This window comes from Manis pentadactyla, chromosome 2 (genome assembly GCF_030020395.1).
Source record: "Manis pentadactyla isolate mManPen7 chromosome 2, mManPen7.hap1, whole genome shotgun sequence".
NCBI classification, from domain to species: Eukaryota; Metazoa; Chordata; class Mammalia; order Pholidota; family Manidae; genus Manis; species Manis pentadactyla.
The window spans coordinates 113,137,446-113,164,431 of NC_080020.1; the positions used below are offsets into that span (position 1 = coordinate 113,137,446).

Here is a 26,986-nt window from a genome sequence, read left to right on the forward strand (position 1 = left end):
ATCTGACAATTTCCTTTTGGTTAAACGTGAAATGGTATATGGAAGTTATGGGGAATGATTCCATTGACTGGTCCCAAAATGGTTTCTAATTATGGAAGCTAGGAAGCTATAAAAATTATGGAAATTTAGCTCTTAGGAAAGGAATTGACCAAGTATCTTTTTTCTCTTTGAGGCCTTATCTATTCAATACTTGTAAAGATTCAACAGACATGATATTAAGTGTCGAGCTGATTGCTGTTTCAAGAGACACATCTAAAATAAGATACAGGACAGTTAAATATAAAATAACACAAATAGAAAAGGACAGGTTATGACACATTAGGGAAAAGAAATCTGAGTAGTTAGAAATATCAGACACTATAGACTTTAGGTGAGAAGCGTTACTGAAGACAAAATTCTTACTCACATAACTAAGCTGAATTGTTTCACTGGGAAGGTATACCTCATAGTATAATTGTAATTGTGCATGCATCTAATGATGTGGTCTCAAAGTGTCTACAGGAAAAACTGAAATAACAAGAAAAATTAGAAAAAGAATAGAGTCATAGTGGGAGAGTTTAAAAATCTTCTTAATGAATACTTTCTAACATTCATAAAAGTAAAACTTACCCATGCCCAGCACCTGGCTTCAGTGATAACTAACTTCTGGCTAATTTTCTTTCCTTTATATTCCCACCCACTTTCCACTTCACCTCCATCCTCCACCACACTCCCAAATTATTTTGAAACAATTCCCAGACATCAAAACACTTTCTTTTAAATGTTTCAGAGTGTATCTTAAGAGACAAGGAATCTCTTTTTAAATAACTTCAATAATATTGTAACACTTCTCTAAATCAATAGTAACTAATATCATAAAATACTGTGATTCTATTTCTCAGATATTCATAAATTCAGAGTTCCTTTGTGTCATGCCATCTACAATTTTAGCACTCCTGATACCTGACCCCTCATGTCTCCTTCCCTGTTTAATTATTCTTAATAGCATTTGCCAGTAAATGCTAATAGTTCACTTATTCCCATGTTTAACATCTGTCTGGCCAGGATACTACCTGGAATATAATTACCTATCCATATAATTGTTGAAGAAATGAGTAAGTTTGGAGTTAGATAAATATTCCTTTATTTTGCTAATAAATTATGAGAGGTACAAGAATAATATAAGGCTTGTAATGCCCACCTCTCTCTCTTTCATCACAATGGGCATGCTAGGTGAAGGATGCACAAATGCGGAAGGATGCAATGCTTTTAATTCAGATGGAAAAATAAGGCCTGTAGGCAGTAACAGTACAAATAGAATCCAAGGACCCACATCATCCTGTAGGCATGGAATCCATTGAAAGTTTTCTCTGCCTGGTTTTTTGTTTTTATTTCTAATTAAAGGTATAATGGAATTATAAAATATTAGCTTTATGTGTATAACAATGATTTGATATTAGCACATATTGCAAAATGATCACTGTGGTAAGTGTAGTTAACATGTGTCACCATATGTAGTTGCAAATTTTTTTTCTTGTAATGAGAACTTTTAAGACCTATTCTCTTAGAAACATTCAAATATGCAATACTATAATACTAACTATAGTCACGATACTGTCCATTATATTCCCAGGACCTAATTATTATATAACTGAAAGTTTCTACTTTTGCACCCCTTCACCCATTTTGCCCACTTCTGTCCTCTCACCCTGGCAACCACCAATTTGTTCCCTTTATTTATGAGCCCTGATTTTGTGTTTGATTCCACATGTAAGTGAGATCATCCAGTATTTGTCTTTCCCTAAGTTATTTCACTTAACCTGATACACTCGAGTTTCATCGAAGTTGTTTCTAATGGCAAAAGAATAATTCCAGTGTGTGTGTGTGTGTGTGTGTGTGTGTATTCCATTTTCTTTAGCCATTCATCCATCAGTGGACTCTTAGGTTGTTTCCATATATATTGTCTGTTGTAAATAATACTGCAGTGAAGGCATGGAGTGAACCTCCATACTGCTTTCCACAGCAGCCAAGCCAATTTACATTCCCACTAATAGTGCACAAGTGATCCTTTGTTTTCCACACCCTCACCAACACCTGTTATTTCTTGTCTATTTTTAACAGCGATTCTAATAGGTATGAGGTGTTATCTCATTGAAGTTTTGATTTACATTGCCCTGATCATTAGTGAAGCTGACCACCTTCTCATGTATCTGTTGGCCATCTGTGTGTCTACTTTGAAAAATGTCTATTCAGGTCCTCTGCCTATTCTTTAATCAGATTGTTTATTCTTTCTGCTACTGAGTTGTATGGTTTCTTTATATATTTTGGATATTAACGGTTGAACAGAAATATGCCTTGCAGCTATTTGGTCTCATTCAGTAGGCTGCCTTTTCATTTTGTTGATAGTTCCCTTTGCTGTGGTAATTTTTTTTAGTTGGATGTAGTTTCCATTTATTTACCAAAGCTTTTGTTGCCTTTTTTTGGTATCAAATTGAAAAAATTATAGCCAAGACAGATATCACGACGCTTACTACCTCTGTTTTATTCTAGGGGTTCTATGGTTCCAGATGGTACAGGTCTTTTCTCTGCCTGCTTTAGAGTTGCAATGAAAAACCTTTACTAGAGTTGGTCTTGTTTTGAGGATAGAAAATGCAAAGATGACTTTTGGGGTTTCATGCCCTGTCCCTCCAGGGCTGACAATACGAGGGAGCAGAATTACAAGATGTCCCTGGCTGTGCCTGAAGAGTCTGGAAAAATCCCAGTCGTGTTTTATGATACTCACTGAGAATTATTGTCTCAGCTTTAGAGATTCAGTCCTCCAAGTAAAGATCTGGACTTCCAGGGTCAGGAAGTCCTCTAGCACGTCGTTCTGAATAAATTACCTCTTTGCTATCCAGGAGTGATTGGGCAATTTCCCTTGGGAATTTCCTTCTAGAGACCAGAAACAAACTAGTGCCAGGGAGTAGAGCTGCTTGCAGGGAGCAGTGTCTCTTGAGCTTGGCATACTGGCAGAGAATTTAAACAGGTGCCCGGGAAATGGAGCAGGGGGAATGCGTATGAGGTAGTTAGAGCAGTTAGACAGGGCGTGGAGCACCATTAAGTTTGGGAAAGGGACCATAAAACTGAGGGTCCGAGTCACTTCCAGAAGGAGCTGTTAACCACTTGATTTCCTAAGGTCCCTACCCTTCTGGTTCATTTTTTTCTATGCGGAGAATATAGTGATTAATGGACAGAGAGGGGTTAAAGATCGCTCACTGACCCGATTTTCCCGCTGAGGACAGAATTTCCAATGGAACACGCACACAGGGAGGAGGAGCATACAGGAAAGAGCGGACAACGGGCAAAGAGAGGCGGTATGCACCTCTTCCCACCTCCTGCCTGTTCTGGCAGCCAGTGTCCTGCCTGTTCTGGCAGCGCGCGTGTGTCCCCTGGGCTCAGGTCCCTTGCAGGGCGCAGGGCGCTGGGAGCAGGGCGCGCAGAGCGGGACCGGGTTCCGTGCTGCACGGGAGCAAGCATGGCGGGGCCGCGGGCGCTGCTTATTCTGGGCTTCCTTGTGCCTGGGCTCCTGCTCTCAGAAGCAGCCAAAATCTTGACTCTCTCTTTTGTGGGTAAGTGATTGGCCAAGAATCTCGGGGCAGACGCGTCCCGGGCACCGGTGCCAGAGCTTGGGACAAGCAGCCCTTGCACAGAGCGCCTGTCCCTGCGGCTTCCCAGACCTGGCTTGTGTCCCAGGCAGGAGGAGGGAGAGGTGGAGCCTTTTGTGCAGGCATGAAGAGCTCCATGGCTGCCAAAGTGGAGAAGATAGTTCTGGAAAAGAGAAAAAAAAAAAAAACACCCTCTCCTGTCTCTCCTGCTCAGGATGCGCTCCCTATGGCATTTAGCTGAGGCCGGAAGTTTGAGATCAGCCCATTGCCAAGTGCCCAGGTTCCTTCTCTAGGGCTCCCCAAGCTGGGCGTTCAGAGGCTCACCCTAAATTTCTGGGAGTAACAGAGCAGAGACTGATGTGAGCCTCTGCTGGCTGTGGGAGGCCAGGCAAAGGTGCTCCTGGTGGCAGCACGACCTTTAGGGGTCTGCATGGGAGCCATGGTGGGGCAGGGACACTGTTTCAAAGACAGTGTGAACGATGACGTGTTGCCATCCAGAGGAGACCTGGAGTAGTGGGCGGGCTGGAGGAGCGGACTTCTGACCTGAGGATCTCTGAGCCCCCCTCCATTTCACCAGAAGCGCTGGTAGTGTTGGAGGGACTTGTGGGTCTGTTAATTCTGCATTTGGCGGCTTCAGTTTTGTTCCTTTACCACTGCACCAAAATGAATAGAAGATGAAAGGGGACAAAAAGTGTATCAGGATTAAAGGGTTATCATAGGATGGAGCTTCCCCAAGACTTTACTTCCACCCTCAGTGGGCTGTCTGGAATCACTTTCAGATCAACAAGAGTCAGGAGATCTTAGAGCTTCAAGGAGTTGTAAATTAGTACCTCAGTCTGCTGTGTTTTGCTGAGCAGGAAACAAGGGTCGGAGAGGTGGGGCACCTTTTGCAAGAGCACAGCAGACCTCCCCAACGGAACATACCAGGAATTTACTCAGTGCTTCTTACCCCAACACCATCGTCTCCACAGCTTCTACTGTCATGCACTTCTTGGGGATCTTTAAAAATCCCCCTCTAAGAAACCCTGTAACTCCATTTGAACCTCTTTTTCCTTTCTTCCTGATCATTAATAGTGATGAAGCAGAAGAACTTCCTCACGTCTTGAAGAATCATGTTCCTCAGAGGAAGGGAGTTGGTGTGGCTTGTCCAGTGCTGGAAAGCCCCAGCTTTGCCCCAGAAAGCTTTTGCTTTAGACGGGTGCACTGTGGGGGCCCTTTCTTTCCCACTCCTAGTTCCTATATGGATTAAAATGTGAGCAAGAGGTATTGAAAAGTTGGACTGCATGTATCTCCTGTGACATCAGACTTGCAAGTCTAGGTATAAACAAACAGAAATCACTGCATCTATTTCTGTAGCACTCTGCCCATCAACTCCCATCTCCAAACACTTGCCATTTGCCATTAATTTCTCTCCTGAGAAGACTTTCTCTGCTGCTGTGACCCTTAGATTCAAGCAAAGGCCCCATATTGGAACTGAGTCTAAGAGAGGATTTTGGTGAGTTGGAACTTGTACTTCCCCTGGAGATAAAACCTTCTCTCTTAGGATCCCAGGATTGTCCTAGGACAGGTGATGTCTCAGTCTCTCATGCATACAGGATCCTGCTGCTTCACCTTCTGGGCTCCGTGGTTATCCTGAATGTCTTAATTTGATGTTCTGCTAAATTCAGGCCCCAACTGAGGAACGTGCTGCCAAATACATAAGAATCTCAAGGATATTGTCACCATGTGGTGGCTCTTCCTCCTTCTACTCCAATGGCTGTTTCTAGGACCCTGTTCAAGTTACATGTCTTGATGCTGCACGATCATAAATTTCAAAGACAATGATCCCAGAAACAGCTGTGATTGATTTTCCATTAGGACCCTTCCCGCTCACATGTGTAGCACTGTGCCACAATGTCCACCAGGACACTAAGGTTTAGGACATGGTGTCTCCGTAAGGCCTGGCTAACATGCACTATGTACGTTAGGATCAGGAACTCCTCAGACCTAAACACAGAGAAGCTCATCACACTGACGTGGAGAGTTACAAAGGGCATTTAATGGAGAATTGCCAGAGGCCCAGGACTTGGGGAGGCGGGTTCTGGGTGCCCAGCCTGGGGCCCCAAGCTGCACACGGAGACACTGCCTGACGAAGCTCATCCTCCTCCCCTCAACATCAACTTTCTGTTTCCTGCCTCTCCGCTCCTGATCTACCAGCCCATCATCTCAGACCCTCTGTTCTAATCATTACAGAAATGAAACTGTGCATTGTTCTTAGGTGGAAGCCATTATCTGCTGTTGAACCAGGTGTCTGAGATCCTTCAAGCTCATGGCCATAATGTCACCATGCTTCTCCAGAGAGGAAACTCCCTGATACTGGGTATGTTTTACCACTGCTTGATGATATCTTCTAGTGCAGGCAAAGGACATCACCTTTCACACAGCAGGACCCAGCAAAATGTTTTTTAGATAAAATTGGATTGAAAGATAGAAAAGAATGTGTGTGTGTCTCTGTGTGTCTTTCTGTAAGGCGATGGGACCTTGGCTCTGTTGGCAGCATTCCCTACGGTGGTCCCGTGTCTCCTGCTTTTAGCTGGGCCTCTGCTCAGTCCCAAGGAACCCTCCAAACATTATTATGGGTTATTTTGGCAACTACTACTTTATATTATAGCTTGAAAATGTGTGGAACAGGATTGTTCGTTTTGTGCAAGATTTCTTATAGGTAAGGATCACTTTTCTTTTTCAGTATCATAGATTACATTTTACTCTTATGATCCCTGCCTTTTAAGGAAGCTTTTTGAGAGATTCCCTTATTTATGCAGCTAAAATTCAGCCTCTATAGAGATGAACTTGTTTTCTTGAAAAGTCAGTGGTTGCTCACAAGTTTATCCATACTGTTGTTAGATGTTCTTAGTTGAGCCATTGAATCTGAATAGTTTTAGGTAAAGTTTAAGTTAAAAATATTTAGCAAGTAAATCTTATCAACTCCTCTCTTGACAGGCAAGGAAACAGCAGCACAGAGAACATAAATGATTTGTGCAATGTCACAGAATAGATTAATATGAGCTTTGTGTGGATTTAGGACTTTAAGTTCTGGATTTCTCAGTGTGAAGTATTGCTCAAGCTTTGATTTAAAACAGAAATCAATATTAAGCAGCATCTTTGAAAAACAAAATCTGAGAAATCATGAAACTTTGAAGATGACTTCAGACTCTTTTACTGTGCAGATTATTTTAAGAACTTTCTTCTACCAAAATTTGTTTTATGTTTTTAATTGTGGTAAAATATACACAACATAAAATTGGCCACTTGATCCTTTTCTGTGCATAGTTAGTGACTTTAAGTACATTCACATTGTTCTGTAACCATCATCACCATCCATCTCCAGAATGTTTTCCTCATCACAATCTGGAGCTCTATCAGTGTGACTATTACCGTCCACTCCCATCCCCAGAAACCAGTATTCCTCTTTATTTGTCTAATAATTTGAGCCTTCCAGATATTTCATGTGAGTGGAATAATGCAATATTTGTCCTTCTATGTCTGGCTTACTTCACATTGTATAATGTTTTAAACGCTCACCACATTATAGCATGGATCAGTATTTCCTTCCTTTTTAGGGCTGAATATTATTCCATTGTATGTATATACCACATGCTTATACATTCATCCATTCATCATCCAAACGTCAACATGGATTGTTTGTACATTTTGGATATTGTGAATAATGCTGCTATGAACACTGGTGTACAAATATTAATCTGAGTCCCTACATAAAACCATTTAAATCACCTTCTACGTTAGATTCTGTGTTCTCTACTGACAATCATGTATACATATCCTTTTGCATTTGCCTTAACTGCAGATTGATTAAATAGCTATAAAGTATTGATTTTTAAACGATTGTTTTAATTTTAGAAAATGTCAGTAAATGAAATTAATATCTAAATTATATTAAGTTAAAGTAAAATTTTAGATTGAAAAAAATCTCTTGGTAGTACCCTGAACTTTGAGAAACTACTTAAGGCTACAGACCTTCTATAAGCATTTATACATTAACAAATATAGCATAAATACAGCAAACCTTTTAATCAATTGGGAAATTCATGAATACTTTCAGTCTTATACTTAGGATACATGTTTTAAAATATAGAGTTTTTTCAATATTTCACATCATGAGACTTTACAAGGTTTTAAAAGAGCATATTCATTCACTTCAAGAGTAGATTTTAGCTAGATATTTACAAATAAGGGAAACACATGACCCATGGGTAATTCTTGACCTGATGCTGATTTCAGTATACTGTAGCATTTGAAACACTAATTAACACCTTGATTGGACACACTTCCCCATCGTATTTATTTATTTACTATTTGCTGTAAATAAATGTAATTTATAATTTTCTAGGATTAAAAATTAATTAAATTTATTTAATGAATATGTGACATCAGAGGCACTGAAGAAGCAAAAATTTCTAAACTTTGCAAGTATACCTGTACCACCCAACATCTGGAATCACAATGTAGTTACAGGTAGGATCTTTAAGAATACTGAACAGGATGATAAAAAAATTTTAAAAACTCAGGTAGGCTTGTACAGACTTTTATAAAAATACAGATGTTGAGAGCTTGCATCATGAGGACTAAGAAGGAGGTGAGAGATATAGTAGATAAATCTATACTGTCTTAGACTCTATGTAAATCATCCTAAACAGACTTTTGCTGGAAATATAGATGATAAAAACTTCTTGCTGGTTATAGTAAAATATGACAGGAAAGAGATAAATTGAAAGGAGAACCATTAAGCATTAAAAGACAGGACTCCATGTTTTGAGCATTCTCAACCTACCCAGAGAGCACAAGATTCTAAAGTTAGGAGATTCACTGTCAGGAAAGCAGAGAATCGTTTTGTCTGGTAGAGAAAACCAGTGGTGTGGCTGGGAAAGCTATTCCTATTGCCCGTGAAGGATCAAGAGGTCAGAATATACAGCTTCACAGGGAGCTCCTTGAAGATAAGGTGTGTCAATTATGGATCCCTTCCGCCACATTAGCAGAAGCCAAGACTGGGGGAGAGATTACCTTGTAAAGATCTGTGACCAGCCCCTTGTCTCATAGAGTGGGTTCCTATGACATACCCAGCAGATCCGCAAGGCACTTGAGAATTTTACACCAGAGGAAATCTGTCATTTTGGACCAAAGGGACAAAGAAAGAATGACAAGAAACAAGGCCATTAACACCCCAAAGTTAGAAACAGGTTGATAACTATTCAGCTGAAAATTCATGAAAGACAGGAAAACTCTGGAGGTGAAGCAATGAGCCCAGGGTTCAGAGCTTTAAACACACATGGCTGCACTTCAAATCTCAGTTGGTTATTTCCAGTCCTTAAAATGTACTATTGTTTTTATGACATAAAAGTCCATAGGGCCAGCCTCATTATTCCCTTCTACTTGTATGATCATAGCTCTAAGTGGTATCTTATAGCTGTCCCACTATGGTTTCTTAGGAGCAGATCTTGTTTCCTCATCTCACTGGTCCACATGTGGACAGATATTTTACCTCTGGATGGATAATACTTAGATGCTCACCCATAATTGATTAAATTATTTGAATACTATAACTTGCAACTTTAGAGCTGGTGAATTTTAGATGAGATTTAGAATTAAATTGAATTGATGGTATGGTACTTTGTGATTTCTGTGGATATTGGGATGCAATGAATGTCTTCTGCACGTGGGAGGAAATAATTATTTGAGGTCCAGAGAGCAGGACATGGTAGGAAGATAACATCTTCCCAAAGAAATCCACATCCCAATCTTTAAAACCAGTGAATAAGCTACCTTGCATAGTAAAAGGATTTTGCAGATGTGATTAGTATAAGGTTCTTCATATGGAAAGATTGTCCTGGATTTTGCAGTTGGACCAGTGCAATTCCAAGGGTCTGTCTAAAATAAAGATGACAGGAGAGAACAGAATGAAGTGTGATGTTGGAAGGAAATACCAGTCATGTGTTTGCCAGTTGGAGGAAGGCACAAGCCAAAGAATGAAGGCAGCCGCTAAGGGATGGAAGGGGCAAGAAAATGACTACCCTCCAGAGCCTACAGAAGGAATGCTGGCTTGCATGCACGCACCTTGCTTTTCTACTGGGGAGACCCATGTTGGACTTCTGTCCTCCAGAGCTATGAGATAGCAAATGTGTTGGTTTAAGCCACTAAGTTTCTAGTAGTTTGTTACAGCAGCAGGAGGACACTGATACCACCATCATATGTCAACAGAACTCCAGGAGGCTTAAGAGATGTTGCCCAAGTCTTTGTATGAAGGCAAGTTTGGGGGACACTAATCACAGTGCCTACTGTACTGCGATTTGGACAGATTCTAGAGTTCTTTGTTGCTGGGTACCTTATTCAAAGTGGGCTGATTTCCAGGGAATAAAGCATAAATGAACCTAAGGGAAAGATATAAATGAAATATATGTTGCCTGCATATTGCAAAATGGCCTGAAAGATGATGGGCCTGTTGAGATGTTCTGTTGTCATGATTTAATAGTTGTTTCTTGACAGTGCCATGGATAGGGAGGCCTTAGACTGAGCAAATAATTCTCAGGAATTTAACTGAGGTCCTGAGATTCAAGCTTTGTGTAGAAAAATGGAACTTCCATGTGTGAGGTCCTTTATTTGTGTTTCTGTGCCCTGAATGTGTGTGTCAAGTGAATGTCCTTTGAGGAGGGTGTCCTCAAGGGAATGTCTTACCTGTGCTCCTGGTGAAAGTTGGATGTGATTAAGATGTTGCTGAAAAAGACTGTGGCCAGTGGTAGGGCTGTTGAAGTACCTCTTGGGCAACTGATGAGAGGTGTATTGTGTCACTTCCGTAGTTGGGGCAAACTGTGGTTAAGATCCTGTTAAAAGAGGCTCAGAACAGAATTTATAAGCAAGATGTGTGACTGCAAAGTGTTTGCCAGGAGATACTTGGACAGAGTCAGTAATTTCACTATGACCAGCATAGGAGCTTTAATCTATGGGAGCATTAGTTTACCCTCAGTCCTTACACACCCTGAGGTTGGAAGTTATAACTGATGAGTGTGTACATGCATGAAGAGAAAAGCAATGTCTATTTCTCAATTAATAAGGCTCATTTGGAAGAGCAGGACAGGCTCCCAAGCAAAGCTGAAAAATGTCTTTCCAGAGCAGAGAGGGGTGACTAGCTTGAGTTTTGCTGTGGGTAGGAGTTGGGATGGCTCCCTCTCCTTGGCCTGAATTGCATGGTTTGCAACTTCCACTAGAAACAAATGAGGGAGAAAGAAGACTTTTTCCCACTTTGCCAAGATGAGGGAGTGGTAGATAGTGCTTGAAACCTATCAGCAGACAGACATCAGATATGCACTCAGACATTTTGGGGGAGAAATAGTAGGGGAGAATCCATGCTGGTAAGTAGAGGTGCAGAGGACTACTCTTTAAATTTGGCCTTCTGGTTCTTTTTGCTGAACAAGGAACTATTGGATGTATCACTTTACATAATGAAAATGAGTTTTTCTGTAACAGAAAGAGCAGAGGCTCTGGAATCAACATGGCTCCCTTTAAATGCAAACTCTACAACTTCTTATGTGGACAACTTGAGAAATTATCTTAAACTCAATAATTTGTTCCCCTGTGATATGAGACAAGTACATATACATTCAATGAAAGTTTTAAATGGAATCTTCCATAACTTTAGGTTGAAAATAATTCTGAATTATTATAAGGTTTTCAATAAATAAGTTCAGTTTAGAATTTTGGGTGACTGAGAACGTATCCAAAGACCAGACAAAAATATATCATAAGGTAAATAGTCAAGTAAATATGTATTGGATCAAATACATGTTGATATGATGCTGATGATCCTTGATGTTTTGTACATATTTAAGTTTTAACCCTTTGTTGTGTTCTTAGATTTTAAAGAGACAGAAAAATCATACCAAGTTATCTCTTGGCTTCCACCTGAAGATTTTAACAAAGGACTTAAGGAGATAATTGAATTTTTTTTGGATGAAGCTTTGGGTGGCAGGTAATGTATTCTTATTGTTTGAACCAAAGAGTCACTATTTCAGTGGTACAAATGAATGGGTACAGGCATGGATGCTGGGACTAAGGATATGAGAAAGGGTTGGATGGATGGCTGGATGGAGTGAGGGAAGGAGGCATAGGGATGAGTTGATGGCTGGAAAAATAAGAATTTCACACCAAATCATCCACTGGAGATTCTACCCTGCTCTGTACTGTCCCTCTTCTTCAGCAAGCATGAATGTATTTCTGTAGAAAGTGGATGTACTTCCTTCTGGAACTTCCTCATAACTCTTCTCTCACAAATTTTGAAGATTCTGGGAAAATTCTACTTACTAGTCCTGACCCTGTTCAAATCTGACTTTTTCCATGAAACCCCTTTTCCTCACTCAAACTGGTATACTTCGGTCCTTCCTGTGTAGATCTAACCTCACCTACCCGTGTGACACTAATTCTATATCATCTGGTGCATTAGTTCTGTATTTTAATTACAGACTTTGTCTATTCCCTCTCAGTTTAATATTTTGGAAGGAAGGTATAGGGAACCATGCATTCCTGAAAGTTTTTTCTGTTTATTAGGCAATTTCACCTAGCAATAATTAACCATATTTTAAGACCTTTTACAGTATTAAGTGAAAGTATCCAAAATATTTAACAACCCCTCCTTTGTTCTGTGTAATCTTTAAAAATACCCAACAGAGGATGATTTCAGCCAATCACTTCCACTGTGTGACTTACAGTAAGTCCGAAAGATCGGGGAGATACCTGCACAGTCCTAGTGAATTCTCAGATCTGTGCCTCCTCTGTCTGGGTGGGGTGTGAAGGTGCTGTGGTGTACAATCAGAGGGGTGCCAGGGTGTTGTTGATTATCTCGTTTGTCCGTGCAGCTGCCAGGCCCCTGAGGTCCTGAGCCTTTGCTCCTGTTACCTCTGTTACTTTCAGATGCACGGGTATCCTCATCCACATCCCCATATGTTGTACAAACAGTAAACACGGTCACGTTTTACACAGGCAGTGATAGGAAAGCATTGCAAGAGGATAATGCCCTGGAATAGCCCCACAGGCAAACACTTATTTACATGTCCATAGTCTTTGCCACTGCGTTCTCTGGTCCCTCAGCCTATTTTGAAGTGGACAGGCTTACCACATGTTTCAAAAGCAGGTTTCTTTTTCCCTTCATTGTTTACCCTGTGGGAATAGAAAAGTGAAATTCCCATTTTAGGTTTCTTTTTGAGTGCTATTATGATGAAAGAGTCCCTTAGGTGAGGGGATCAGTCACAATGATTTTAAAACATGGCCTATATCAGCAAGATTTTTGGGACTGTGTCATCAATGACTTCTACAGTTTGGCTGAATAAACTAGAAAATCTCTCATAACAAGTCAGTATATAAATGCATGATCACAAGAACATCACAGAAGTTATCAAAATGAAAGAGGTCTGTAAGGTCTCCGATGGTCAGAGATGGCTCCCAGAGCAGAAGGCCCAACAGTGACAATTCGTTTTCAGGGAATGTAATTCAACTGTGCCCTTAGATTTTAAAAATGTAGTGTTCATTGGTGTATTTGAATTGGACTAGAGGATGATGGGGAATCAGATCAGAGAGGAAAGAGGAAGGAGGAAGGGGGCACTTTAAAGAGCAGAGCATCAGTGCAGAGTGGCTGAATGAATTATTTATATACCATGAGGGTATTTCTGATCTAATAGGTAGGCTACTGCTAGGTGTATTCTTGCTTACTTGGGGTAAATTTGTGTACCTCAAGATTTCAAAAAATGTACTGTGAAATTAACACATCCAAGGAATATCAATTATTTATTTTCTTTCTTATAGATTTCTATTTGAACACTTATTAAAACTTATGGAACAATTGGGGCTTCAGTGCAGTCATTTCCTAAGGAGAACGGATATCATGGATGTCTTAAAGAATGAGAACTTCGACCTGGTGATAGTTGAAAACTTTGAGTACTGTCCTTACTTGGTTGCTGAGAAACTTGGAAAGCCATTTGTGTCCATTCTCCCCTCCACTTTTGGCTTTGAGATGTTTGGATTACCGAGCCCCCTGTCTTATGTGCCAGTATTCTTCTCCATGCTAACCGATCACATGGGCTTCTGGGGTCGAGTAAAGAATTTTCTGATGTTCTTAGATTTCTCCAAGAAAAAATGGCAAATGTACTCTACTTTTGACAACACCATCAAGGAGCATTTTCCTGAAGGCTCTAGGCCAGTTTTGCCTCATCTTCTAAAGAAAGCAGAGCTGTGGTTTGTTAACTCTGACTTTGCCTTTGAATTTGCTCGGCCCCTGCTTCCCAACACTGTGTATGTAGGAGGCTTAATGTCCAAACCTGTTAAACCAGTACCACCAGTAAGTACACCTTAGTATGCAATGTGCATGTCATGTAGAGCCCTTCAGTGCAGAGTTGGTGGCCTGCCTATGGGTCCTGGGAGTGAAGCAGGGGGAGGCAAGTGATGTGCCTAGGACACCCTCTTGAAGGAAGGGCTCACTTTCAGGGTCATACAGGTATGTTGATAGGACTTACACAACCCTGGGGTTGAACACCTCCTTAAATGTTGCACCCAGGGTCCTCTCCTGCCTCATACTTGTCTTGGCCCTGGTGGGAGAGTCCTTTTAATAAGTTGATATTTTCATACTATCAAATTACAGTAGGTATGTAATAATCATCTGTCACATGTAAGGATTGTCAAGGGGAAGAGTTACTCACAATGAAACCCACAGCACCATGAGACGAGGGTGGCCAAGGCGGGACTGCGTGGGACTGACAGTAAGAACCACGGGCACTGTCTCCACGCCCCGCACCCGGTTCCTAACTCCACCCAGTCCCTGGTTTGGTGGATCTGGGTTCAGGCCTGGGCATTGGAGTTGTAAAAGCTACCCAGGTGGTTGGAATGCACTGCCCAGACTCAGCCCCACTGTTCTTAAGGTTTTCAAAATGGAGGGAAAGTATGGTGAGTTGGCTGACTCTTATCTGTTAGCAGAGGGTTGTCATTATATGGAACTTATCTAAATAATACCTTGTCAGTGGGCGGGGAAGTGTGATGAAATTTGTTTTCTAAATGAGGGACAATGGCTCAGGTGGTAAAGGTCACTTTCCCACTAGCATTCATTTCAGAGCCAGGGAGCCTCCCTGTTGGGACTGGGCCTTCTAGGCACTGAAGTGTCACCCTCCTCCTACTGACCTTGCATTGAGAAAGCATGGAGAGCTGGGGGATGATCCATGGGCTAGATGGGCCCGAGTGGGTGGAAGGACTTTTTAGGGATACAGCATGGAGGGAAGGTGTTCCTGTCAGGGAGAACAGGTAACCCCAAGTGTTGAGGAAAAGAGTAAGCCAGGAATAACTCTGGGTTCCCTGGGTGACTCTGGCTAGGTAAGAGCAGAATATACTATTGCACAAATATAGGCAGGCCAGATTGCAAGATGCCTTACTTGGCAGGAGAGCACGTCAGGCCTTGGCCATGGGCCAGGGGAGATAATTGTTAGGAAGAACTATGATGGGACTAAAGGTGAGATCACAGACTTTTCTCAAAAACTTTTCTCCTCTGTATTTTCCATTTTTTATGTAGTGGTCTTTGTTGCTTTTGTAATCATAAAGGGATGACAAGGCTGCTGTGGAAGTGGTCTTTACAGACGGTGAATCAGGCAATGTTATGCTGGATGGAATCAACCCAATAGTGAGGGTCCAGGAGCAGGCAGAGGGCCTTCGAAGTCCTGGGAGAGTCAGGGTCTGGAGAAACACTTGAAGCAAGAATTGTCAGAACTGTGTTAAAGGCAAGATTTCAACGTTCGGTCAACATGTTCTGCTGAACTTCCTAGTTGCATAAAAGCCAATCTGCCCAAAGAAAGGGTTGGCATTGGGCTTTTGCACTTTAAAAATTCTTCCCTTGTGGGTATAACTTGCAGACATGTGGGTGAACCAGTGATGTAGAAAGTGAACCACAAAGATCAGTGACTGAGAATATCTTGGAATATTGGGGCAAAACATGCTACATGTCACACTGTGTGTGCATGGCCAGTTGCCTGTCCTCTTCGGTCCCTGCCACTCTTCTTCTTATGCCAGACACCTTCTCCCAGCTTTTCCACTCCAGCCTCAGACATCCCACCTCCCTCTGGTGGATCCTGACTTCACTGCTTTTCTTCCTTATACTACTACCTCTAGAGGTCTTGGAGAATCCCACGTGACCATGCCTCCATGGACCTAATATGAGTAGAGGGTCTAGATGGCCCTGACACCATCGTAAGGGTTCCAAAGAAGAAAGATGTTCCCACCAACACAATGGGTGTGAGAAGGTGCAGAAGAAACTGAGCTATGAGCTGTGAGTCCCAGAGGCGATGAGAGTGGTTTCAGGACAGTGAGCTCCAGAATGGCAGGGGGGTTGTTCAGTTAATAACTGGCTTCCATTGCATGGCTGTGTAGGCTTTTATGAACCACTTTGTTCCTCTCCTTTCCTTACTTCCCTCTCTCCAGGAATTTGAAGATTTCATTGCCAAGTTTGGTGACTCTGGCTTTGTCCTGGTGGCCCTGCGCTCCATGGTGAGCATCTTTCAGTCCCAGGAAGTTCTCAAGGAGATGAACAATGCCTTTGCCCAACTCTCTCAAGGGGTGTTATGGAAGTGTAACCCTTCTCTTTGGCTGAAAGACATCCAATTGGCAGCAAATGTGAAGATGGTTGGCTGGCTTCCCCAGAATGATATCCTTGGTAAGGGCTGCTCAGATCTGCTTCTTTCTTGTTTGTGTGTTTAGGGCCCATCAAGGCTGTGGCCTTTAAGTGGGCAATCCTGTCAGGATGAGTAAAGGTCTGATAGCTAAAGGCAAGTCTCCAGAGGGCAGGAATGGAGCCACCAGCTGGAGATCTTGGGGAATCAGTCTCTACCTCCATGGAGAAGAGATGACCAAACAGCTTTTGCCCTCCATTCTTTTCTATTTTAGATCAATGTCAGCAACCATTCACCAAGTGCATTTGGTCCAGTAAAGGTCACTTGACTACAATCAAAAACAATCTGTGGATGCTGAGAAAACTTACCAGGGATTATTCCCACTGTGTGTAGTGGCTTCATGAGAATCCTCTCGCCTTGTGCCCTTACACATACAAACACACACACACATCCTTCTTTGCTCCAGGTGTGAATAACTCATACTTTAAGAGCACTGATGGTAACGGTGTCCTTAAATGTGCTGAAACCCCTGAGGCCAAGCTGAGTCACTTCATATCCAGTTGTTTACTCCATTGCGTCTCTGCTACCTTGGGGTTCCCTCAGCCCCCAGCAGGTTTTCCCTGTGCCCAGTGCTTCTTCTTAGAGACCCCTCACTGCCATAGCCACTGACTGGTTCAGAGGTTCATAACCTATGCTATGAACCACAAATATCTGGGGAATATAAGGAACAGATTCCTGGTTCCACTTCTGTAAATGTATTTCTTTAATTCTGGGGCAGGACACATGATTCTCATTTCAAAAAAGAGACAGGGAGATTCAGTTGCACATCCCAGTTGAGCAGCACAGTCTGAGATGAACTGTTCATAATCAGTGATCATTTTAGTTAGCTCTAAATAAGGAGGGTTTGGAAATGCTGGAACTGGAAATACTGAGGTACAGAGCTCCATCTCTGCTTTCAAGGGCCTAGTCCTTTGAAAGAAAACAGTTACTGTCAGTTTTATGAGTGCCATGTGACTTGTGATGTCAATGACTGTGTCCAGAATTCAGGAAGAGGGAGATTATATGCAGATGAGGAAAGACTGCTCATAACAACAAGAGAGAGACAGAGAGAGAGAGAGAGAGAGAGAGACAGAGACAGAGACAGAGACAGAGGGAGAGTCAGAGAGACATGTAAAGAGAAAACAGAGCTGAGGGAAGGCACAGGGGTGATAGAAGGAAGGAAGCTTGGGTGGATACATAGAGGTATGTTCCTGTCTTAGCACTATTTTTTACAGAATTCCCTGGATTCTGAGTCTTTGTTTAATTCTTATCTATGGTAAGGTGTCTTAATAAAAGGCAAGGGTAGGAATTCTGTATGTTGGAAACAGCTCCTGGGATATGTCCCAAGCATAATCATCTTTATAACAGTTCCAACGCACCTCTAACATTATCGTGATGTTTTCTTCTACTTTTGCCACTTTCCCTGGTGTTCTGAAACTCTCCATTCTGAAATAATCTACTGTCCTTCTTATCTGCAACAGCTCACCCTCGCATATGTCTTTTTGTCACCCATGGAGGAATAAATAGCATAATGGAGGCCATCCAACATGGCGTGCCCATGGTGGGGATTTCCCTGTTTGGAGACCAGCCTGAAAACCTGCTCTGAGTAGAAGCCAAAAATTTAGGTGTCTCCATCCAGTTAAAGCAGTTGAAGTCTGAGACATTGGTCTTGAAGATGAAGCAAGTCATAGAGGACAAGAGGTACGTGACTCTCTGGGCTTGAGGTCCATAGGAACCATCAGGCATGAAGGGTTCTACGTGGGTCTTCTTTGTAACACAAGCAGAAATGTTGAGGACATGCATGTGAGGCAACAGCTGACCTTTTCCTCTGAGAGCCAGACAAGCCATTTTAGGTTAGATGCTGAGAACAGTTTTCTAATTATGGGTTGTGAGAGACACAAACTATCTACACAGAGTCCCTGAGATGTCATATATTTTGTGGGCACTTGTATAGTGGAGTTCCCACTGAGGCAGGAGGTTGCTCTTCTGTCCAACATGCCACACTGTGCGTACCTCGGGCTCTTTGTCTCTGCCGCTCCCAAGAACACCCTTCCCTTCTGTTCAGAGGTGGCTCCTTCATGACATTGGGGTGTCATCTTCAGTGTTGTTTCTTCAGTGGCTGGTCGCTGTCCGACAGTCCTAACTAGACTCTTCTCCCACCCAGTCCAATCATAATTCATTATTTCCGTCTTAACACTCCTTGGGATCTGTAACTACCCTGTTGCTTTATGTTTTAATTTTTGTCTGTCCTGCCACAATAGAGTGCATATGCTCCCCCAGACAGCAACGTGTGTCTCTTTGTTTCCACTATGTTCCTGGGCCCCTCCCGGGGCTGCCACAAATTAAGTTTGAATAAATTTCTGTTACCTGAGTGGATACATGGGGTCTCTTGATCTCTCTGGTAACTTCCAATCAGCACAATGTGAAAAGAAAAATGCATGTCTTCTTTCTCATAACTAAGAGGGACTGAGTAACTTGGAGTTTCAAGGGCATAAATCTGAATCAAATTTTAAGACTTACCATGTTACCTTGCACATAGGAGACATGCAAGCACTTTTTGTTATATGACTGGAACTAGCCATCCAGTTTATGATTCTCATCCTTGAAAGCTTGGTAAGCTGCAGGTGTTAGACAACCCCAGACATTTGTTTATATTTGGTTTGTCATGTATTGCAAATGTCCGTGTTGTGAAGAATGAATTTGTAACTTGTGTTGTATTTTCAAAGACTCAGACTTGAAATGTCAGTCATCCATAGGTTCCTGTGTTCGGGCCTGTTGGGCTGTGATGGTCTCCAGACATTGTACCTCAGGGCAAGGTTTATGATTTGTGGGGCCCAATGGAAAATGTAAATGTGGAGCCACATTTTATAAAGCTGAAGCATTTGAAGATTGTGACAGCAGAGAATTACGTCAAGCGCAGACCTGTCTAAGTGAGAAACCTTGTTCAAATATGTAGACCACAGCCTGTGATGCGAGTGCTGGCCCACATGATGCTCTCTCTGAACGGCAGGAAGATGCAGGCCTCATACGGGCCACGGTCTCTGAAGGGCCCCCACCCATAAGAAGGCGAACCTTCTGCTTCTCTTCCGAGTCCTCGGTTCCTGCCAGCACCACCTGAAGCCCAATCACCCCTCGCCCCCCTAATCCCAGCACCTAGCCAATAGCCACCAGCCCCGTAGAAGTAACACCACAATCACGCCATGCCCCTTCCTATATAACCCAGCACCTTTCCCTAATAAAGCGGAATTCTCTGGTGAATTGCTGCTGTGTGTCGCTCCTTTCCTTTCAGTCCCCAAAGTCATATTTGTTACCTAGCCTAACACTGGCAAAGTAGGTACTCAATATCACATAGTTACATGTAGTTATGTAGGTACGATTATATTTCTATATATTTCACTATATATTACATATATATATTACTTCATATCTATTCTGTCTATAATCCTGCTTGGGGTAGATATTAGACCCTATTAGTTCAGTGACATTTTTATAATCCAACACAATCAGCACTAAGCATGGATCTTTGCATATAGGCCGCAGTTAGATCTTTGCAAAGGGGCCTGGCTGGATTGGCAAGGCCAAGATGACCAATTTTCCTTGACACTGAGTCTTTTGTGCGTATGGTGGAAAATGTGAGTCCATGTGTCATGAAAGATCTCTAAGACATCTAAGAGCACGTGAGTGATGCCATGCCCTGTGTCACCAACAGGTACAAATCAGCAGCGGTGGCCGCCAGCATCATCAGGCGCTCCCACCCCCTGACGCCAGCCCAGCGGCTGGTGGGCTGGATCGACCACATCCTCCAGACAGGGGGTGCAGCACACCTCAAGCCCTATGCCTTGCAACAGCCATGGCATGAGCAGTACCTGCTAGACGTCTTCTTGTTCCTGCTGTTGGTCACCCTGGTCGCCGTGTGGCTCTGTGGGAAGCTGCTGGGCATGGCGGCCAGGTGGCTGTGTGGGGCCAGGAAACTGAAGGAGGCCTGAGGCCATATGTGGCTCACCATGTCTCATGAACCTTCCTCCTGTTCTGGCCACCCTTGTTCTCCACATTATAGCCAGTTGCTCATTTTGCTACAAGTCCTTGCCTGCTGGCTTTGAAATTCTTTATTCAGCACTTGTGGGGTTCTTTATTTGCCAGTTAACAAGGGCTATTGTGTGACTCTGCCCTTGAATCATTTGGACCAGTGTCCCTGAGAGCTTAAGCCTGGAAGCCTGCCTTCCCTGGCATGGCCCTCTTGGAGGCCCTGAGCCTGAACATCCCAGCCTCCATGGCCAGGAACTACTCAGCCTCTTTCCATCATCCCGCCTCCACGCTTTGTCATGGAATGCTCCTAAGACAGGCGCTTTGCTAATACTTCTCTGTTCTGTTTCTCTGCCAACTCTCCTCAAAGCTTGGGAAGCTACATGTATTTCTTTGACAAGGAAAGTAACTTTTTACACTGTTATCTTCCCCCTCTCCCTGGCCAAGAGACTTCTGTCCTCATGCCCAGAATCTGGCCACTACTGGCTGTAGGGAAGCTGGGAAACTCTCTGCATTGCCACTGGTAAGGACTCAGAGAGCTGGGACTGGGCATTGGGTTATCTGACCTGTAGTGTGTGACACATGGTGAAGGGCCATGAAGCCCTCAGCAATGCTTTACCCATCAAAGCAGAATTTCTTGCTATTTCCTGTGATTTTTGTCCTGGTCTATGTAGCAAATCAGCAAACAGTCTTTTACATGCTAAAAAAGAAAACTTTATTCTCTTGGTTTTAGTCTTTGGCTGGGCCTGAGGCAGCCCCTGTCACAGACTTGGCCTCAATGAGTTTCCTAGTGTGAAGGGGACATAACGGCAGGGAGAGAGAGGTGACGATGCCTATCACAGAACCCCAGCCCTCGATTCTTGTGCAGATGAGAAGGGGGAGCGGGATTGTGGCTGTCGATCCCAAGACAGTACAGGGAGGCCTCTGTGCTGTCCCTCACGGGACTACTGCCTAGACCAGGGGGCACTGAGCCTTTGGTGCTATAAGACGGTTAAAGTGCCCCTATTTCCAAGTCTGTAGAAAATGTGATTTACACATGGATTCTCCTTTTAATCAGCATGGCTCTGAGATCTTCTGTGCCAAAGACTTTGGGGCAATAACTAGAGGGTAACAGCATCAAAATGTCCCCACATGTCCCCGCATGGAGAATGAAGACTTTAGGATATCTAATAGGCCCTCCACAGACAACACTGTAACTCAATGCTGCTCACATGATAAGATCAATAAGAAGAATAAAACGAACACTTTCCCATACGTGGAAAACTCAACATCAAATTTAGTAGTTTTTCCTGAGCTCCTATACAAAGCTTTGTGGAGAGCTAGTGAGGCCAGAAAAATAGTGCAGACGAGAGGAAAAGGGTACAGAAGGCCCTTGGATGGGCCAGAACTGTACCCAGAAAGAGAAAATCTGCATCCCATATGGAAATCTTGAGCAAGAGTCCTGGCAGAGCAAAGCTTTGACAAAGGGAAAGGGACACAAAACATGAGGGACCCACAGCATCCACCTTGGAAAAGGCTCTGTGTCTGAGCGAGAGGAGGGTAGATGGGAAGCAGGGGCAGTGGATATTGGGTGATGAGGAACAGAAAGGCAGTCGGAGAAAGTGTGGGGTCCGGCAGAACAACAGGAATCCAGAAGGTTGGATAATACAAATCCCTCAGCCCATCCCCGAACACAAAAGCTATACATTAACGAGTCTGCAGTTGTAGATCATTTGCTATAGGACTCTGTGTGTCCTTAGATGTCTGTATCTGTCTCTCACTGGATATCTGCATCAATGGGTGATGCATGGGAGCATGAATGAAATAGTGACCCTTTCCACAATTAAAAAAATTCAATTAAAAATGTATGTACAATGTCTGTATAGAGTCATATGCCTGACATGTTTCATTCTCACCCAAAATTAGCAAATTTAGAACGTTTTACTTGTTTGACAATTTCTTTTCGGTTAAACGTGAAATGGCATATTGAAGTTGTGGTAAATGATTCCATTGACTGGTCCCAAAATGGTTTCTAATTATGGAAGCTAGGAAGCTATTAAATTTATGAAATTTAGCTCTCAGGAAAGGAATTGACCGAATATCTTTTTTCTCTTTAATACCTTATCTATTCAATACCTGTGAAGATTCAATAGACCTGATAATAAGTGTCGAGCTGATTGCTGTTTCAAGAGACACATCTGAAATACAAGGATACAGTACAGTTAAATATAAAACAACACAAATAGAAAAGGACAGGTTATGAAATATCAGTGGAAAACAAATCTGAGTAGTTAAGAATATCAGACACTATAGACTTTAGGTGAGAAGCGTTACTGGAGACAAAAATTGTTACTCACATAACTAAGATAATTGTTTCACTGGGAAGGTATGGTACATCACACTATAATTGTAAATGTGTATGCATCTAATGATGTGGTCTCAAAGTGTCTACAGCAAAAACTGAAATAACAAGAAAAATTAGAAAAAGAATAGAATCATAGTGGGAGAGTTTAAAAATCTTCTTAATGAATACTTTCTAACATTCATAAAAGTAAAACTTACCCATGCCCAGCACATGGCTTCAGTGATAACTAACTCCTGGCTAATTTTCTTTCCTTTATTTTCCCACCCACTTTCCACCTCACCTCCATCCCCTTCCACACTCCCAAATTATTATGAAACAATTCCCAGACATCAAAACACTTTCTTTTAAATGTTTCAGAGTGTATCTTAAGAGACAAGAAATCTCTTTTTAAATAACTTCAATAATATTGTAACACTTCTCTAAATCAATAATAACTAATGTCATTAAATACTGTGATTCTTTTTCTCAAATATTCATGAATTTAGAGTTCCTTTGATTCATGCCATCTACGATTTTAGCACTCCTGATATCTGACCCTTCATGTCTCCATCCCTGTTTAATTATTCTTAGTAGCATTTGCCATTAACATGCTAATAGTTTGCTTATCCCCATGTTTAGCATCTGTCTGTTCAGGATAGTACCTGGAATATAATTACCTATCCATATAATTGTTGAAGAAATAAATAAGTTTGGAATTAGATAAAAATTCCTTTGTTTTGCTAATAAATTATGAGAGGTACAAGAATAATATAAGGCTTGTAATGCCCACCTCTCTCTCTTTCATCACAATGGGCATGCTAGGTGAAGGATGCACAAATGTGTAAGGATGCAATGCTTTGAATTCAGATGGAAAAATAAGGCCTGTAGGCAGTAACAGTACAAATAGAATCCAAGGACCCACATCATCCTGTAGACATGGAATCCATTGAAAGCTTTCTCTGCCTGGTTTTTTGTTTTTATTTTTAATTAAAAATATTTCAATTGAGGTATAATTGAATTATAACATAATATTAGTTTTATGTGTATAACATAATGATTTGATATTAGCACATATTGCAAAATGATCACTATGGTAAGTGTAGTTAACAAGTGTCACCATGTGTAGATGGAAATTTTTGTTTTCTTGGGATGAAAACTTTAAGACCTCCTCTCTTAAAAACATTCAAATATGCAATACTGTAATATTAACTATAGTCACCATGCTGTCCATTATATTCCCAGGATCTAATTACTTTATAACTCAAAGTTTCTACTTTTGAACCCCTTTACCCATTTTGCCCACCTCTGTCCTCTCATCCTGGCAACCACCAATTTGTTCCTTTTATTTATGAGCCCTGATTTTGTGTTTGATTCCACATGTAACTGAGATCATCCAGTATTTGTCTTTCCCTAAGTTATTTCACTTAACCTGATGCTCACGAGTTTCATTGAAGTTGTTGCAAATGGCAAGAGAATAATATTCCAGGGTGTGTGTGTGTGTGTGTGTGTGTGTGTGTGTGTGTGTGTGTGTGTGTATTACATGTTCTTTATCCATTCATCCATCAGTGGACACTTAAGTTGTTTCCATATATTGTCTATTGTAAATAATACTGCAGTGAGTGAAGCCATGGAGTGAACCTCCCTCCATACTGCTTTCCACAGCAGCCAAGCCAATTTACATTCCCACTAATAGTGCACAAGTGATCCTTTGTTTTCCACACCCTCACCAGCACCTGTTATTTCTTATCTATGTTTTTTTTTTTAATAATTATTTTTTATTGAAGGGTAGTTGACGCACAGTATTACATTAGTTTCAAGTGTACAACACAGTGGTAGAACATTTATATACATAATTCTAGGTTCCAGCTATCACCCTACCAAGCTGTTACAATATCTTGACTATATTCCTTATGCTATACATTACATCCCGGTTACTTATTTATTTTACCATTGGAAGTCTGTCCTTTTTTTTTTTTTTTTTTTTTTTTTTGTGAGGGCATCTCTCATATTTATTGATCAAATGGTTGTTAACGACAATAAAATTCTGTATAGGGGAGTCAATGCTCAATGCACAATCATTAATCCACCCCAAGCCTAATTTTCGTCAGTCTCCAATCTTCTGAGGCATAACAAACAAGTTCTTACATGGAGAACAAATTCTTACATAATGAATAAGTTACATAGTGAACAGTACAAGGGCAGTCATCACAGAAACTTTTGGTTTTGCTCATGCATTATGAACTCTAAACAGTCAGTTCAAATATGAATACTCATTTGGTTTTTATACTTGATTTATATGTGGATACCACATTTCTCTCTTCATTATTATTATTTTTAATAAAATGCTGAAGTGGTAGGTAGATACAAGATAAAGGTAGAAAACATAGTTTAGTGTTGTAAGAGAGCAAATGTAGATGATCAGGTGTGTGCCTGTAGACTATGTGTTAATCCAAGCTAGACCAGGGCAATAAAACATCCACGTATGCAGAAGATTTCTCTCAGAACAGGGGGGGTGAGGTTCTAAGCCTCACCTCTGTTGATCCCCAATTTCTCACCTGATGGCCCCCCTGCGACTGTGCCTGTCTTAGGTTGTTCCTCCCTTGAGGAATCTTACCCGTCTCTGGCTAACCAGTCATCTTCCGGGGCCATACAGGGAAATGTGAAGTTGGTAAGTGAGAGGGAAGCCTTATTGTTTGAAAAGGTTAGCTTTTTACTTCTTTGCATATTTATGCCCTGTGGCTTCTATGCCCAGCATTTGTCTTGAGGTATCTTTACCACTTGGAGGAGTTATGATACTCGGTAAATTTGATATGAGGCACGAATTCTATTTAAGGGTTGTAATTAGGAAGGAAGAAGAAAAGCTATAGAAGTAGCAGACGGAAGAAAACATGGGAAGATTGATTATTTCTTTGACATATCTTCTTGTAGAGTAACTTCAGCATATATAGGTTTTAAGCTACTACTTAAATTGCGCACACACATTAACATAATAGGAGTATAGTTACATAACCAAAGCATATCTGTAATTACCAGCCATCTCCAGTGAAACCAAGAAAACCATTAAGGCACCTTAGGCATTTGTGAAAACTTATCTATGACATGGTGGATATTGTCCAACTGAACTTGAACAGTCTGAGAGAAATCAGACAAATTAAAACAATCCATTCCTGGGGACTGTTCACATTCCATATGTTCTTTTAACAGTAAATAGTCTGTAGTTGTAAGAGTTTGGAGCGCTACAATTTGCACTTCTCCAAATTCTTGGTTGAGTTCCAACAGTATAGATCCAGTCAAATTTGTTGTTTTACTGTATGCACAGGCCAGCTTAGATATCTCCTTCCTTATTCCCATGGCAAGTCCAGGAACTGGTGGGATGAGTGCATCTACAGCTGTAGCAGTGCATGGATCTTTGTTGGGGTTTTTTGATGATCATCTTCTGGCATGAGTCTTCCAGAGAGTGCAGATGTTGGAAGTTCTTTTTCATATCGTATCTTAGTTCATTTTCAGGGTAGCCCAATTAGGCTTTGATCCTCTGTATAAACACAAACAGACCCTTTGCCTACACTTTTATATGCCCTTTATACCCTTGTGTAGAACTCGTTGGAGGTTACCACACAGGAACTGCCCTTTTTTTTTTTTTTGCTTTGTTTTTGGTATCACTAATCTACACTTACATGACGAATATTATGTTTACTAGGCTCTCCCCTATACCAGGTCTCCCCTATAAACCCCTTTACAGTCACTGTCCATCAGCATAGCAATATGTTGTAGAATCACTACTTGCCTTCTCTGTGTTGTACAGCCCTCCCTTTTCTCCTACCCCCCCATGTATGTTAATCTTAATACCACCCTACTTTTCCCCCCCTTATCCCTCCCTACCCACCCATCCTCCCCAGTCCCTTTCCCTTTGGTACCTGTTAGTCCATTCTTGAGTTCTGTGATTCTGCTGCTGTTTTGTTCCTTCAGTTTTTCCTTTGTTCTTATATTCCACAGATAAGTGAAATCATTTGGTATTTCTCTTTCTCCGCTTGGCTTGTTTCACTGAGCATAATACCCTCCAGCTCCATCCATGTTGCTGCAAATGATTGGATTTGCCCTTTTCTTATGGCTGAGTAGTATTCCATTGTGTATATGTACCACATCTTCTTTATCCATTCATCTATTGATGGACATTTAGGTTGCTTCCAATTCTTGGCTATTGTAAATAGTGCTGCAATAAACATAGGGGTGCATCTGTCTTTCTCAAACTTGATTGCTGCGTTCTTAGGGTAAATTCTTAGGAGTGCAATTCCTGG

General features: G+C 41.8%; 1 pseudogene; it reads left to right on the forward strand.

Moving 5' to 3' along the window:
* The first annotated feature begins 1,629 nt into the window (after window positions 1-1,629).
* LOC118935636 (UDP-glucuronosyltransferase 3A1-like) lies at window positions 1,630-20,640 on the forward strand (annotated as a pseudogene).
* Window positions 20,641-26,986: the final 6,346 nt, after the last annotated feature.